Source organism: Anomalospiza imberbis, chromosome 2, assembly GCF_031753505.1.
Source record: "Anomalospiza imberbis isolate Cuckoo-Finch-1a 21T00152 chromosome 2, ASM3175350v1, whole genome shotgun sequence".
NCBI classification, from domain to species: domain Eukaryota; kingdom Metazoa; phylum Chordata; class Aves; order Passeriformes; family Viduidae; genus Anomalospiza; species Anomalospiza imberbis.
In genome coordinates this window covers 108,824,011-108,841,141 of record NC_089682.1, presented here as the reverse complement: position 1 = coordinate 108,841,141, position 17,131 = coordinate 108,824,011, and the positions used below count along the sequence as shown (strand labels likewise).

Genomic DNA, 17,131 nt, shown 5'->3' with positions numbered 1-17,131 from the left:
TATTGTAAAAGAGATGTAGAAAATTGGTTTAGTATTCAATCAAATTCAATTTAGATACTCTTGCAATTAAAAAAAGATCAAAATCATAGCTAGGCCATCTTTTTGCTTATAACCTAGTGAAAGATATCCCTGCCCATGCTTTCTGAGGACAGCACAGCTCCACTGCAGGGAAGGATAATGGGAGAGGGTCCAGTTAGGAAGCAGTAGAGCACACTCTGGTCAATGTGTTAGGGGAGGGCTAAAGATGCTTGGAAGAGTAAAGTTGCTTGATTGATTCTCCTCATTTGGGAACCAAGAGGTCTTTCTCTCATGCCTGAAACCCCAAATGTCAATCACATAGAACAAATGTAAATAAAGGATTTACATTGGCCTTTCTGACCTTGTGCCCAAACCACCAGAGAGGAAGGTATCCATAGCTTTTAAATAAATATATAGCTGTGCTTTAATCTGTACAAAGAGAGGAAAAGTCATCAAAATTTTCCTATTTCATGCATGAAATAGCATGAGCTAACACATGGGAACTTCTTCTGTAATATTTGGCTTATAGCCATCATTTGCTGCTTTTGTTCATTTTTCATGTGCATTAGCAATTGCCATAGAATTATGTTCATTCAATTCTTGAAAAATAATCACGCAGACAATTGAGATATTTTACACTGAAGTTCTACATGACAATATTATATACTTTTATTTTTTCTTTATAGAATTCAATGCAGAAATCAATACTGCTTTTGCTGTTGCAGTATTATATATCAATATGTATTGCCAACTTGAAATAATCTAATAGTAAAATTATTTTCTGTGGCAATGAAACAGAAATACTGGATTTCAATTCATGAGTTTACATAAGTGAGAGATCATACAGATGATTTTGGGATGGCAGGACAGTCTTGAGTATGCAAACTGAGTAGGCCAAATCAAAGGCATTCATTTTTCTCTTTACCAATCTCAAGAGGTAAAATTATCTGAAATGAAAATGGCTCAGATGTATGGTAAGCAATGTCATATCATTACAGGAAAATTTTCATAGTGTCTGCATGAGTTAGGAGCATAAATCAATTTTCCAAAGTGAAGAGCTTGAGATGTGAAATCCAGTGGCTTTTGTGTGAAACATCTTTGATGAACCACTTTAAAAGTCCACACCTTTGCTTTTTAAATGGTAGCAGCATGGCTTTGTGCTTTAGCCACCTGCTTTGGAAGTGCTGAACAAAAAGCAGTAATGAGAGACCACCACTAGCAATGCTTGCCACATTTCAGTCTGAAATTTTAGTAGCCTGGTAGGAATTCTGTCTCTGTTAAAGCAATGGAGAACACTTAAATGCAAGACAATATAACTTTTTTTAAAATCTCTCAGCTTAATATCTTTGAGACTGTAGCAGTATAACTACATCAGAATGGTGCTGGGCCGGAAAAAAACTGCTGCCCCAGCCACCAGACCTTCTAGCTACCATACTACTCCATGACCCAAGAGGAAATTTAACCAGAGCACAGCACTTTGCCATTGGAAATACCAGCTGAGTTGACTGGCATGATGGTATATGGGTTCTACACGCATTATAATGCATATTATGCACCATTCTGATGCATGAAAATGTCCAAAGTGGCTGACACTGGCTCATTTGTACTTAGGTTTTTGAAATGTTTTCTTGAGCAGTAGTGTCTTCTCACAGAGAAGTTCTATTGAATGCATTCCCTTCTGGTATTTTATGCAAGCAAATGAATGTTGTACAAAGCGTTGCATATTTTAAAAATGCCTAAGGTGAAAAGAGGCAAGGGGTCAGTTCCTGGAGCTCAGTGATATGAGGTTACTGGAATGAATGTACAGCTGCTTAAGTGTTTAGAACAGAAAAGATTTCCTGAGTGTTAAATACAATGGTATCACAGGTTCAGTGCTGATGGTAACTCTGCTCTACTGTGTTAAAATATTGGTTGTCTTATCTGAGAAAATAAAACAAAAAGAGTTTTTAATTGAATGATATTTTGAATTTTCAATTTTAAAAATGGACTTTAAGAAGAAGCAGGATTGCAAGATAATTGTTATGTTTTAATCAAGACCATTTCTATAGAAAAATAAATCTGTACTGCTGCACAGAAAGATTTTTGGCATCTGTAATTAAAAGATGAATGGCATTCTAAGAGAGAAGTCAAATAATTCAAGCTGTTAATGTAAAAGACATTCATTGGTTGAAAATTATGAAATTGTAATGTTCTCCATCCTTGGGGGTGTATGTTTTCGTCTCCCTTTTCGGGTTGTAAAGCTCAAATCCCAGGACATTTTCAGATGATGAAACACTGCATTATTTTGTAAGAAGGAAGGAGAATATATCTGTGCCAGAAATCACACCTGCCTAATAATCCCTTTTGAGCTGTGTTCTTCTTAGTTATAACTTAATTTTTTTTCTGAAATTTGATAAGAAAAATTTTATTACTTAACTTTCAGATTATTAGTAAAGGACTAATTAGTTAATATTTGCAATGTACTCTAGAATGTAAAATAGTATGTAAACACTTGGTATTCATGTTGCTTCAGTAAATGTATTTAAAGATGAATAAATAAAAGCAAAAATGCATTAAAAGACTAGGAGATTCTAAGATTATAATATAATATATTTAAAAGAAAATAAGCCTTTAAAATTAAATATGCCAGTGCCAATTTAGTTAAGGATATACATCATGATTCAGTTTTTAATTACCCTATTACATAATATTAATTCCAGAAGTCTTGCCTCAGTGCGAAGAGTAGATAGAGCTCATTTCAATAAGCCACTAGTCTATTTATTGTACAGTGTGTGATCCTGTGCATTATTTATTGCACAATATTCAGGTTTTACTACAAAGACAAAACTATTAATCTCCTTTCTGTTTTTTTATTGTAGCCCTCATAAGTATGTAGACCAAACATAAAACTTGTAAAAGATTAATTTAAGTGATTTACTTAACATTACAGGTAAACAGAAGTATAGAATCTGCTTTTCCAAGACACCATTCAGCTGGTTTAAGAACAGAATCATTCTCTGTATCTTTACAGCTCTATTTATTTGCAGTGCATTTCGCAGCCTCTGCCACATCTCATCCTCTTGCCTATGTCTGCCATCACAGCTCAAGTGAAAAGTGTTTGTGCTATAGCTCATAGTCACCATCAATCTGTGCAATAAACTTGACCCTGTGCAGTGATCCAGACTGACCCTAGCACACTACTGAGTCTCCAGGTATGACACTGATCCTGCTCATCTTGCCATGAGGCCCTTTCCCTGGCATTCAGTACATCAGTTATACAGATGATATTGGACTTAGGCACAAGAAATCTACCAACTGCAATCCAGACTTCTTTCTCATCTACACCTGTCTTCTCCACACTCTCCCTAAACTGTTGTCCCGAAGTCAAAAAGAAACTGAGAGGATTTCTTTGATGTCTTTTGCCTTTTGTGATAAAGCCTTGACTTTCTTTTAGAAATTCATCGTCCTTATCAGACTTTGAAGCATGACTTTCTCTTGCAGCAGCTGTTTTAACTTTTCCCCTTATATTTCCCACATATTTACTGATTCCATTGCTACATATTATTATCAATTTGCCTAGACATGAAGTCAGACTGATTAGGTTCTCACTTCTCATACTCTACCCTGAATCCCTCTTTTAATGTTAGTCACATTTGCCACTTTCCTTTCCTCTCACTCCAGAGTTTATTTAGGTTACAAATTATCTACCACTGTTGTATGTCAGCCTTGCTATCTCTGAGACCCTTTAGAAGTCTTGAGAGAGTGCTATCAGGTGTTAGGGAGTAACAAATTTACCTTGTGTCAGTTATCTTCCAAAACTTTTTATCCTGACATTTTTGCTGATCAGTCTTTGGCACAGTTTAGGACCTTCTTTGACCCTGTCTGTGGCCAACACTGTTTATTTTAATTTCTTGCTCAGAACACAATTAATAGTCTGTTGCTCTTTTAGACTTCCTGCTTTCCTTATGTCCTTAAAAGCTTTGTTATTAGAGTTTATTTTTTTAGAAACTATTCTCTCATAGTCTTTTATGATCTGCCATTATTTTTATACCATAAAAGCACTAAAATTTATGTTGGTTTTTTTTTTTCCTCTATTCTTTGCTAAGCAGATGAGTTTCTTTTCTGAAACATATCCATTTACTTTTAAGTCTTCTTTGCACTCAATTAGACATTGCTGGTCTTGTTGACTTTCTTGGAGTTTTTTCTGTAGCTGGTAGATAAAACAGGATATCTCTGCTAATAAAACAGGATATTTAAAGCTACTCCATACACACCCCCTTCCCAGTTTCTGTCATTTGTCCATTCCTTTAAATTTCTTTTTCAAAAGCTTTATGATTTTAAGTAAATTTTTAATTTTAATTCAGTGTAATAGATAGATTTGACCTTCTACTTGTAAAGTAAGATCTTCATATAAGACCATTTTTATCACTGTTGCAGAAGAGCTTTTTGATATTTATGCCATGAAATAGATCTTGCTTAGTACTAAACCATGAGATACTTCTTCACTTAGGTGTTCTGTTCTCTGGCTATATAAGTCAGCAAGGAATTACTTATGATTAAAAAGTTAATATCTTTCTTCTTTCCTTTCCCAAACATACATGAGGGTAAATAAAGGTTTCCTAGTGTTATTACTGCTTGTCTTTCAGCTTTGAATACTATTTTGCATTTGAAATTACTTTATAATCCCCGTTGACACATGTGCAGAATATTTCTTCCAGTTTGAGACACAGTTTCAATGCACGTGGATCCTGTGCTGGTTTTACCTTACTCACTGCATTGATTGAAGAATTCCTGTAACGTAGCACCAGTCTTTCACTGCTGCCAGGTACTCTCCACCTGGATAATACACTGCCTTTTCTGCAGTCTGATTCTGTAGGATTCTACTGCTTGTTACTTCTACCAAGCTTCTGAGATGTGTTTTGTGTCAACATTGTGGAGTTTTTAGTAACAGAAATTCTAATGCAACTATGGGGATTTTTAACTTTTATTATTAGTATAAAAGCCTGTATATGTATTATTCTTGGTCTAGTTTTATGTTCTCTCCTTAATATGGCTTTATTTTTTACATTTTTTTTGTTTCCTATCAGAATTTTATAAACATTTAGGTTTCCCATAGCTTCATTCTGTACGGAGAATCTCATGTTTGCCTTGTTGACTCCTCCATTCTGGGCTTACTCTACTGTTTTAGTACCTGCTCCTTTAACAGCTTTTGCAGCCAGTGAACTTCCTTAAAATTTTATGAAAGTTTGAACACCTGGGTAGAACTCATCTCACTACACCAATATATTATAGCATTGTATGTGCAGTTTGAAATATTCATGTGGATTTCCTTCTCTAGTCACTGAAGAGTAGCAGATACTTTTGGAGGGCAATTTTGAGAGACATACATTTTTTTTTATAGAGCAGCTACAGGAAAATTTGAAGCCAACCCCAAGCCACCCTCACTATCTGAACTATCTTTCCTTTATCTGCAGCATAATCTGTGGCTTACAGCAATGAAACCTTTATGGCATTGCTTCTCAAGTGCATATTCCACCTTTCCTGGGAAAGCAGACAGGAAATAAGACTAGTCTGTCTTTGATCTATTCTTATATCTCAGAACCCTTTGGCTGGTCCCTGTCAGAAAAAGGGTACTGGACAGATGGACCTTTGATCTAACCTAGTGCACTCATTCTTACACCCCTAGTGTTTCATAATCTGAACTGGATTTCAGAAAAAAATTGCAAATACCATAAGGATGAACCCATTGGTGGCTAAAAGCATGTGCATGATCATTTTACTGTTTTATAATTCCACAAGGGAAAGAGCTAGCATCTCAAGCCATCTGAGCATGAGCCAGTCTGACTTCTTGACCATGTAATCTTATTTTCTGGAATTCCACCATAAAATATATGTATTTTTAATATCTATATATAATTCTAACAATATTAAAATATAAAATTTTCTTTTTTTTACCTTTTGCTTGTCATAAGAAACCCAGCTTACCTCACCAACTTTGGAGGGTTTATCTTAGAGTTTGTGTCAGACAAGATTATTGTGTCCCTATTTTTCTACTGGAAAATCGAAGCTGTAGTGACTTCCCTACATTCATACACAAATTCCTAGTATGATGAGGAATCAAAAAAAGATGGATTTAGGTCTTAGGCCCCTTGAGTCAATCAGGAACATACATCCACTTTTAAATTGTTGAAATCTCACTCTAAGTGTAGTTCACTGCACTTGAAAAATCCCTTAAGATCCGATTTCTGTCATATCACACGTGATGTCTGTGCTCACTAGTGCACACTCACAACTTTAGTACAGATGGCATCCATTACTAAAAATATTTTCCCTATGCCTTACTACCTGGCAACAGAAATTCTTGGAGGAGTAAACAACAATATGCAGCAAGGACATTTTTCCTCTAATTTGACTAAATTCACACACTCACCAATGAAGGTACTTGTCAAATGTACATGTTCCTTTCCCTCCAATTCTGCTTCACACCATGAAATACACATAATATTTTTTTCTCTTAAATCTGTATTAAAAATCCGTATTAAAGCAGCAAGTGCTTTGATATTGGTGTATATATATATATATATATATATATATATATATATAAATTTTATATATACACACACACTCATCCTATATATCATGGTATATATAGGTATATATACCTATATATATCATGATATGTATCTATTTCTACATATAGTATACGTATATATTTTTTAAATGAGCTGCCTTTAGAATTATGTTTGAAAAGTAACAGATTTTTACCATGTTCATTTTCCCTCTTTAATCTCACTTTTAACTCTTTGTTGTTGAAAACAGACATTTTCATAAAGAAGCTTGGAGGTAATGATAGATTCTTTTCTGCTTTTGTCTGTTGAGATAGATACTTGTTTTCAACAATGTTTAATGTCTGAACACTTCAATTTGATGCCAGTGGTTCAGAGTCACATTTTGAAATGCTTAGAAGCTTTGGAAAAAAGAGTCAGTTAAGCAAACTTTAGAGGTCTTTGCAGAGCTTTTACAGCAAAAGCAAAAAAGAAATAAAAGGAATCCATTGGGCAATCTGTCTCAGAAGAAGGAGCAATTACAGTAGAATAAAGTAAATTAGGATTGAGTGTCATCAAAAATTGCAGAGCTATCATGGAGTCTCATTCTATAATGCGTAGGGGTTTTTGGTGGTGGTAGCGGTGGTGGTGATGGTGATGGAGGCAATGTGGAAGTCTATACTGGAATCTACTGCCAGCTAATTGTCCAGAATATGGCATCAGAGGATAGACATCATTGGGAAGAATTTTAAAAACCTAATAAATATTTATGTGTTAATCCCTCTTATCTACTCTATTTTTTTCTGTTCTTGTTGTCAGGGAAACATAGCAATTCATCCTTTTTTGTTATCACTACGGAGTTACTTTTCCTTCTTCACTACTCAAATTTAAAAATCCCTGATTTATAATAAGACTTTCGGCAACTTACTATCTAAAGGGAGAGTATCTTGATTTCTGGACATTGGTAAAGATAATTCTGGGACATGTATTCTAAATATGAATTTGACACCACTTCACTTTTATGCAAGAATACATAAGTGGAATTTTGGTTAATTTTAGTCAAGACAAAGCAAGTCAGTCTCTAAAGAGATAGTGCTGAGTCTTTCTACATTTTTCTCTAAAGTGCATTTGAATAGAAGTCTCAAATCAGATATTTATATTAATTAGAAAAAAATATTTTTTCTTGTTGCATGACTGATCACCACAGTATCCTGTTGATTTTGGAAAACTCACATATACTTGTTTGCTTATAGAGTTGGAATTTTTATTGACTAAAGCAGTACTTATATGCCAAACAATCCAAACTTATATCCCCAGAGCAAACATAAAATTTTCTTACTGTGATTCCTATAGTATTCAGATTTGTTTGTCTCTAAGTCAAAGAAGCAAAATTTGTGCTTTTGATCCTAAATTCATGTGCAATCATTTGTTGATTTTGCAATTTTTACTTTGATTTCAGTGTCTCTGCCTTTCATTGCTAACTCAGACCAATTGAATTCACATTTTTAATCCATGTAAAAGAAATATCCCAAGAGTAAAAAACTTTATGCACTTAAATGCAATTATTTTTAAAAAGATTATCTTCTGACATACACTGAAAACAATAAATAATGATAATACCATATGCTTATGCAGTAAGGATCATAACAAAAGTTTTAGCATTTTTATATTTAATCTAGCTCTCAGGAGTTTAGAAGCAACTATCTTCAAGCTTTTGAAGACTTATATTCAAGGAAAAAAATTCTCATTCATTTAGATAAAAGTTGGGGTTTTATAAAGTGTCAAGGGACAGGATTAATGTCACTTTGTTAACTGTGCAAAAAGTTAGGCCTGTAGTCTAAGCTAGTCATCTGCACTTGCCTGTAGTCATAGTTACCCTCCAGGGAATGATTTATCCCATCCAAGTAGGGTGCTCTCTTTTTTCTGTTACAGGGGAAGTCTAGACAGTTAATTAGGCAAAATGCCTGATTTTCAGTGGATAACATTAAATGACATAAATACCCAAGTTTAATGAATTAGGAACCTGTATTTCATTGGCATTTAACCATATGGGTGCTTTCACATTAATGAAGCCAAAAATCACAGTGTGCAACAGCAGGCACCTTACTGAAGTGCCTAGGCTGGGATCCTAATTTAGATTAGGGACTTAGATGATAATGGCAACAAAGAAGGATAAAAGTCAACATTCAGAGCTGGTCATCTCTCTTCACTCAGAGCAGAAAACAAAGCCTGCATTTGTGAATTTAGGTCCATAAAATAGAAGGTCCCTGGCATTGGCACTTCAGTTAGTTTTTTAAGGGAATGTGGCACAAATTTGACAGGATCTTTATAGAGGTTCCTGACCTCCACCTGAGTCGGTTCAGAAAGCAGTACGGGCCCTGTCTCACTTGTGGAGCAAAACGTATACTGAGGGACAAAAGCAGTGTGGTCTGTGTGAAACCAGACATTCACCATTTGCTATGGGAATTGGTCAGAAATGTTGCTGTCGCACATTTTAATGTACCCTACTAAGACTTTGTAATTATGTTTGGTCTTAAAAGACAAAGATACAAATAATTGCTTCCCCAGAGAATGAGGCTCTCACTGCTGTGCCAGTGATGTTGAGAATATCCGGTTTATATTCTCTGCAATGAGATGTTAACAAATGTTGCTGCATCAATACCAAGATACTGGACTTCCTTTCTTTTGTATTTACTATGTTTTTACAGTATTATTCTTGCCAATGTGCCTATCACCTTTCTCCACTCACCACCACCATTATGATTCCCATTTTCTCAGCTGCTGCTCTTTTTCTTTCACATCCAGAAACAGTGACATCTTTTCTTTACATTAGACCATACATTTCTTAGGGCCAATGATCACCTCTCCATGGTCATTGTCAAAGGAATTTACTCATTCATCCACTGTTGGAAATTTGCAAAAGAATAATCAATTTACTAGGAGAGCTTCCATAAATCCACAGATGCAGCACTGGTTTCCTTGAATCTCGAACTTTTAAGGGTATCTCTCATTTTTCAAATAGGGTCTTGCTCTCAGAATGTTCACTCCTCTCTTTTTTGGATTAAAACATCCTTCTAATAATCTTTTGCAAGTATTTCTGTGTCCCGGACATATACCTATTGCTGAAATTCATGAAGTGAGACAAGGCTTTCACACTAACCATGTTTCCAACATGAAAGTCACTCTGACAAAGAGATAAAAATGTTTTAACAATGCTTTCCAGAATGAAATACAGAACTTAGGTCTGCAACCTAGTCTTCCATTAGCTGTTTTGTCTCTTGCACACATAGGATCTTTCTGCTTTCAGTACTTGGGATGGTTGCAGATTTTTAACTCATTTTTAGGTTTGCAGCTTTTTGTTGTTGTTCTGTTGAAATTAAATACGGGAAGAGAAGACCAAGGTTTTACTACTGACATCTTGAGTATACATTCATGATGATTGGTGAAGCAGTCAATCTGTATACTTATGCATTTTCATTTTTGTTGGATTTTTTCCTATTTCTAGAGACTATGCTGTGAAAATTGGTTTCTATACACTCTTGCCCTACAGATATTCATAATGTCTTCATGTAAAGCAGTTCTAACAACTGAAACAGTGAAAATACATGCTATTATTTTTATTTCTCTAGTGAAAATACCTGCTATTTTTATAGCTTCTGCTAGATGCTCCTGCTGCTGTTTTTTTATATTATTGTCTGTAGAACAAATAAAAGGAGCAACCTCAACTTAGAGCACCGCTTATTTTTCTTTAACTGTGAGCTTCTGAGAATAAGTATTTCTCATTCATCCATTAGTTTTTGTCAAGTCCTCATAATTAAACCCCTATGAGAGCCTTGAAGACATGTGGGCTAACATAAAGGTGTCCTCAGCAGAACTGGTCATAGAAAGAAGATGAGTTAAAATCTGAGTGTCAGCCAAACTGAAATCCATGTTCTCCAGTGCTATGAGTGAGGCCAAGTTCTACCTTACCTTGGTTCTGGTAGGAGAAGAAAGCTTGTCTGCTATGAAGGATAATTGAATGTGTAATTGTGGCATCATGGGATGCCAGAAGCAGTACAAAAATAAAAGCTTTTTCTTAATGTGGATTTAAGAGTTGAGAAAATATAATCAAGCTGTTTGCAATGGCTCTAGGAACTGAAACTGTTAATGGTGTCTGTTATTTTTAATCTTTGAATTGTGATATCAACAGATCAAGCTTCTCTAAAAAGCCCTCCTGATGTCAGAAGAAAATTATTTTCTGGTTCAGTTCTAGGAGATCAAATTTTAGAGCTCATTTGCTGAAACTGCAGCTTGTATAAGAGTTCAGGAGTTGTAACAGATTTTCTCCATGAGAGCCACGATGTGATTTACATTTATATTTGGCACCACTCTTATTTTCTTTTTGTTTCGAATGTGTTTGCCTTGAAAAACTGACTTGAAAACCTATAATATATTTAAGTATTAGTGAAGGTAAGTGGAAAAAAGTACCTGTGGAAACTTGCTGAGAGTTGCAATTTGTAAGAGATGGTAAGAATTTCAACAGATACCTTTTTATCTTTAAGGTATGACTGAGAATGCATGTTTTTTATGCAAATGTGTGGAAATTTCCCTGGCTTTCCCTAAGCTCACAGTAATGTGACAATTTTGACTAAGCATGAGCAGAGGCAGGAGAAAGTCATAAGATCATTTACAGTTAGAACAGAGGATCAATATGGTTGGAAGATCATCTTGTCCAAGCCCCTTGCCAGGGTAAAAAACTAAAGAATGTTAATATTTATCTTCTAAAACATACAAAAAAATTCTGAATCAGACGTATTTTCGTTACACAGTCAGTGCTTTGGAGTAGTTAAAAAGCTTTCAATGGGCTACATTACGTTCTGTACTAAAAATAACATTAATTCAGGGAGGATGAGGTCCCCTCTAGGCAGTAGTATAAGCAATTATGTTCAGGGCAAAAAAGCAATGATCAAAATGTCAGGACAAGCTCTTCCTTCTGCAGTTGTTTCTATATTCTTTGAAAAGAGTATAAAAAATTTTAGACCTCCTGTGTGTACTTGCAGATGCTTGTTTTTCTATTCTATGCATCTGATTATCATACCCTAAATGTATATTTTGGGTCTGTTTACCATAAAAACTTAGTGTATATTTTTGCTCTCTAATACAAGCAGCCTGTGATTTTGGGACTACACAGACATACACATATGTCCCAACCATTTCAGAATCATCAAAGTTTTTCTCCATTTCAGGTCCTGCAAATACCTTTGGCACACATGCATATGTCAATGCAGGTGTGCACACACACACCCACACACAACAAACTTGTCAAATATACAGAGTTTTCCAAAGTGATCAATTTTTACGGTTTGCAGAACAAGAGATCCCTTTTAAAATCATGCCAATTTTATGAAAGTTCTGAATATATTCCCAGATCTTGAAAATGTATGTGTGTGCCTTGCATTCTTCTTTAAAACAAAATCCTTAAATCCTCAACATCTCCAATAGGACCTCTAATCAGCTTCCTTCTGTTTAGCACTTTTTTTCCCCACATTGAGCATGTCTTAATTCCACAAATTTATTTTATCCATTTTCAGTAATGATATGGAGTAACTACATATCTTGTTTGTATTGGCAGTGGACTGTCCTATTAAAGACTTCTATTTTGGTAACCCAGGTACACTGTGTTTGAATGTAAATCCTTTCAGACCTCTACCCTAAAATAACTTCTCCTTAAGTATGGTGTTGGTATTCAACATGATGGTCACTGACATCGGAGGAAAGCCTCACATCCTAGTAACCCATAGCTTCATGCCTCTCTAATAGCTCCAATTATATCACTAAATCACAGACTCTTCTGAACTGGAAGGGATTCACAAGGGTCATCAAGTCCAACAGAGAGTAGCCCATACTGGGATTGACCTGCAACCTCAGCATTATTGGCACTGTGCTCTATCATTATCAGTAGTAGAACCAAGTATGAAAGTAGAACCAAGGCATTCACAATTGCTTGGCAGTTCCTTGTGACCAGTGATTGGTGGACTTTCACCATATACCTTTCTGGTTAAAAAAACCTAGTGGCAAATACCAATACAAAAATTTATTATGAAGCTTACTGAGGAAGAATCTCTAGGCCTGGAATAAACCAACAGGTCTGCTGGACAAAAGCAAAGGTCTTCCTCGATCAATGTCTAGTTCCTGACAGTGGCCAGAAAAGTATGTTTAGGAACTAACACAAGAAAAGGGAAATCACAAAGTGGTATTTCTTTCTCTGGTGGTTTTTCATACTTGAGTGATAGTTGCTTTCCAGTGTCCAACATGGTGTATCTTTGTCTAGTAGTTCTTGATGGATTTTTTTCTTGCCTGTCTCTTATATTTTCAAATCTGTATATATTCTAGCATTTACTGGCTTCAGTAGCAAAGATAGATTTAACAATGCACCTTGTGAAAAGATATTTCTTTTTCAACTAATCAACCATCCACTTGATTTTTTCATTTGATGCCCTCTAGCCTGTGATGTTCAGTCATTCCAGTCAAATGCTTCTTCATTGCTCTGTCTTCTACAGTGCCTGTTATTACTTCCTCTGCTTTCTCTCTTTCTGCACCTGTACATTTAACTTTAGAATCAGACCAAAGTTTCTTTTCACTGGATAATTCTATTTTCAGATATCTCCTTTTGCAAGAAAATTTGGCAGTTAAACTGACACATCTTGGAAAAATTCATGTTTCATTTTTCTTACAAACCCCCTCTTTTATTGTTGCTTTTTCAAAGTAAATAAGTCAGCATGTGAAATTATTAGGATAGAATTTTTGTAACTTCTTTTCTTGAAAGTTTTCTTGTTTTATTTTTGACAAGAATTCAAAATACCTAGTCCATAATAGAAAAATTACTAGGAATTCCTGTCTCCCTGCATGCAGCTACCTTGCTGGTACTTTACTGGTCCTGTTTTTCATGGATTTAATTTTTCACTTTCCCTTTGTCTTCACTTGCTCTCCTCAGATCTCTTTTCTGGTGAGGCAGTTTAGTATCTGAAAGCAAGGTGTTTATAGGGGCAGTCCAGGTCATCCAGATACCATCCCTATTTATTCAGAAGACAGTTCTGATGTTACTCCTGTTAATACCAGTGAGTTTCACTATCTTGGTAATGCAAATATCATTTTGACAGACCTATTAACTCCTTTATTCAGTGGGGAGCAAAACTGTACTCACACTTTATGACCCAGTTTTACTTTTCAGCGTGAAGGAGCTTTTCTTCCCTTCTGCTCCTTCTCCCCTGATTCTTATTAAGTAGAACCAGAGCGCATAGTTCACTACTGCTTTTAATTGATACCACAGTGACAGGTCAAACAGTGGTAATTGGCTTTTCGAGTACATGGCTTCAAAAGCTATGATGAGTGATACCACAGAAGTGACATTTTGTCTGTCAGTAGAGGAGGAGTTGGAATAGAAAGGATTTGGGATGCTGAACACGTTTGGTCAGAATACATTGCCAGAGCCCTGTGCCTTTCACCCAGCACCTCCAGGCATTCCAAAAATCCAGGAAGACACCACTGACAATTTCAGCAGTTGCATCACTTCCAAATTTTGTGTGCTGAGGCTTCAGCATTAAAGTGGGAGTTTCAGCGTAGTGATTTTTCATGAACATATTGTGTGAACAAGGTGTTATAATTGGTAGATCTAATTCAAACACATTTGGCATAAAATTTTATATATGTGAATTTGTGTGTGAAAATCAAGGAGCTTTTTTAAGCCTAGTTAGAGTTACTTGCCTCCAGAGTATTTTTATTCTGAGAACAGTGCTTGAGGTAATTCTAAATGGGAAATAACTATAAAATAGGATAAAAATGAAAAATTACCTTTTCATTATATCTGATTCCATATGAATGGATTTATAACAAGTTACAGGGAAGATAAGTGTCAAGCACATTTCATTAACCAATGAAAAGTACAGTAATGGTTCCACACTGAATTTTATGTACTACAAAAAATGCATAAAATTCTTCTTTTCATCATAGAAGGAAGATAGAATTTTCACAAAATTCAAGTTGGTCCCCCATTCCTGGGACATAAGCAGAACATTTAAATAAGCATTATTTCAAAAGTAGTAAGCTTTACAGAGACTGTGTCGATTTCTAGAAGACAAAGCAACCTTTCAATACTGGAAAATAAGGTCATCTGGAAAACTACTCATGCTAGACTATTTATTTTTTAATAACTAAGAAAGTTTTCAAAGCCTCTTGACGGCTGTAACTTCAAGACACCAGTGTTGTTTTAATTTTTTTTCCTACCTCTTACCTCGTCTGTCACCTTTTTAAAAAACAGCATCAATGGATCCCAAATTCTGGGTGATATGTTTTATTTATAATGGTGAAATAAACACCTTAGTATTAATTCAGAGGTTGCTAATTCCTGATATATGCAATCTGCCAAAAAAACCTTAAAAATTCAAGAGGGTTTCTCCTGGAGGAAGGTTTTTATGGTATAAAATGGTATAAAATAAGAGACCTTTGAATATTATAGCCAAGGATCATATTCAAAGCACGCATTTTTTCAAGGAGGAGGGACGGGAATGTGGGAATAGCAGTAACAAAAATGTAAATGTAAGCTTCTGCTGGTTCATGTATATCACCAAGGAATAAAATTCTTACCTAGCTTTTATATCACCAGGAATTCATTTAATCTTTTTGTTTTATTTAGTTGATAGCAAAGGAGAATGCAAGTGCTCGTCAGGGCACATAGGCGATTCTAGCTGCTCCATCCTCTGAATTAAGGGACAGTCTTGCAGCAGTTTGGAATGACATGTTTATGTAGAATTGCTAGTTATTTTTATAGCAGTTGGATTCATGAAAATCCATGCTGAGTTTGCCTTCGTGCTCTTCTGTGCCACAGAGGTCTGCATTGCCTTTTCTGAACTGTGTTTTTGGCCCATAGGAATCTGTGAATCTATGCACTTGTGTACACATTGTAATTAACTTCTGCATTCTTGAAAAAAAAAAAGTAGTGGCCTGGCCTCCACATGAGATTTAATTCCTGCTTAATTAAAAAGAGCTAGCAGCTTAGAAGAACTGATTAATTATATTTTTACTGCATTTTTTTGGAACCTAAGACAGGCACTTCTTTTCCACTTAGAATTCAGAGGACTTCTCCTTCTATAGTTCCCCAGGAATGGACCAACTACTCTTTTAAAAATGTGATAGAAGATGAGGAAGCCTGCAGGGTTTTCCTGCATAATATCCAATGAGTGGGAGCACTATTTCAGAATGAAGGGAGAATACTTACACATATCTTTCTCTTTAAAGAAACAGTCCATAACCACAAGGACACAAAGAAAACAATCTCCATCTCTTGTGAAAGGGAATAACAACACTCAGGACTCTAGCCCTGACTAAAATTTCATCAGCAAAATTGTGTGGGACAAAGGGCAGCCAGTAACATCAAAATATTTCTGTTTTCATCTAGCCCAGTCAAGAAGGTTTCTGAAGTAGTTTTGTATCAGCCTTTGTGACCTCCCAGTTACCACTTGTATAGGTTTGTCTCTGCACATTCTTTAGTAAAATAAATCTTCTATCTGAATTTCTGTACTGGAAAAATATTGTGTAACTGTAATGAATGTAAAACTCAAGCCACTTATGTCAAGTTAAATGTTCTGCCTCTAATTCAAAATGAGCAAACCAACCATCCACAAAAAGGCAAGGAGCAGCTAATTTGTGCAAAGACAAAAGTCTCTCTTTTAAAGTTTAAAGAAATGCCATGGATCTTGGCCTCAGCTACATCTGTGAATTTTTTCTCAACTCCAGTTGCATTTCCTAATAAGGACATTAGATGGTAAAAATTACTCCATTATATGGATGGCAAATACTCAAATCTAGTTGTATTCATCATCTTCTCAGAGAATCTAATAGAACCCAGTAATGATTTGGAAAAAAGTACAAGTTATTAAGAGATGATGTTTGTCTATGCACAACAGTAAAACTGAAGAGCATAATTATCTGTTGTCCTGCAGTTCATAGCTATCAACAAATCATAGGATCACATAAAAGTCTATGCTGGAAGGGACTTCTGAAGAGCACCTGGTCCAACCTGTATTGAGAGCAGGCCATTAGATGAGGTTACCCTGAGTCCTATCAGGACAGCTCCTGGACATCTACAGTGATAAAATTTCCTTGGCTTGTCTAGGCAACTTATTCCAGTGGTTGTCTTCATAATGAAGAAGTGCTTTGTTCTATCTAGAGAGACTCTTTGTCATTAAGCAAGTGGTTTATTCTTTGCTTCCTGTCTTGTGACTAGGTCTCTTTGTGAAGAGTGTTCCTTTATATTCTCTAGAACTACATTACAGATGAAATTTCTGCAGCCCCTCCACAGACCCTCTCCAGTGTGACAATCCCAACAAATCAAATTACATGGATGTCAGATCAAGTGTACAGCCACATCCATATTTAGCTGAATACATTTAAGGAAACAAATGCACATGATAATGGTGTATATAAAAAAAGCACTTGGAAAAAATGTTTTAAAAAAGTACTGTGCACTGTGGTTGATGTTGGCTTACTCCTGTGAATAAGAGCAAGAATAATGAACTCATTATCACATTTGATACTTATGTAAGTGGGTTTTT

At 35.5% G+C, this 17,131-nt stretch overlaps 1 protein-coding gene across 7 annotated transcripts in view; it reads left to right on the top strand.

The window, feature by feature from the left end:
- The window catches only part of NALCN (sodium leak channel, non-selective), a 230,477-nt gene that overhangs the window by 141,665 nt on the left and 71,681 nt on the right, over nucleotides 1-17,131 (top strand). The window lies entirely within an intron of this gene.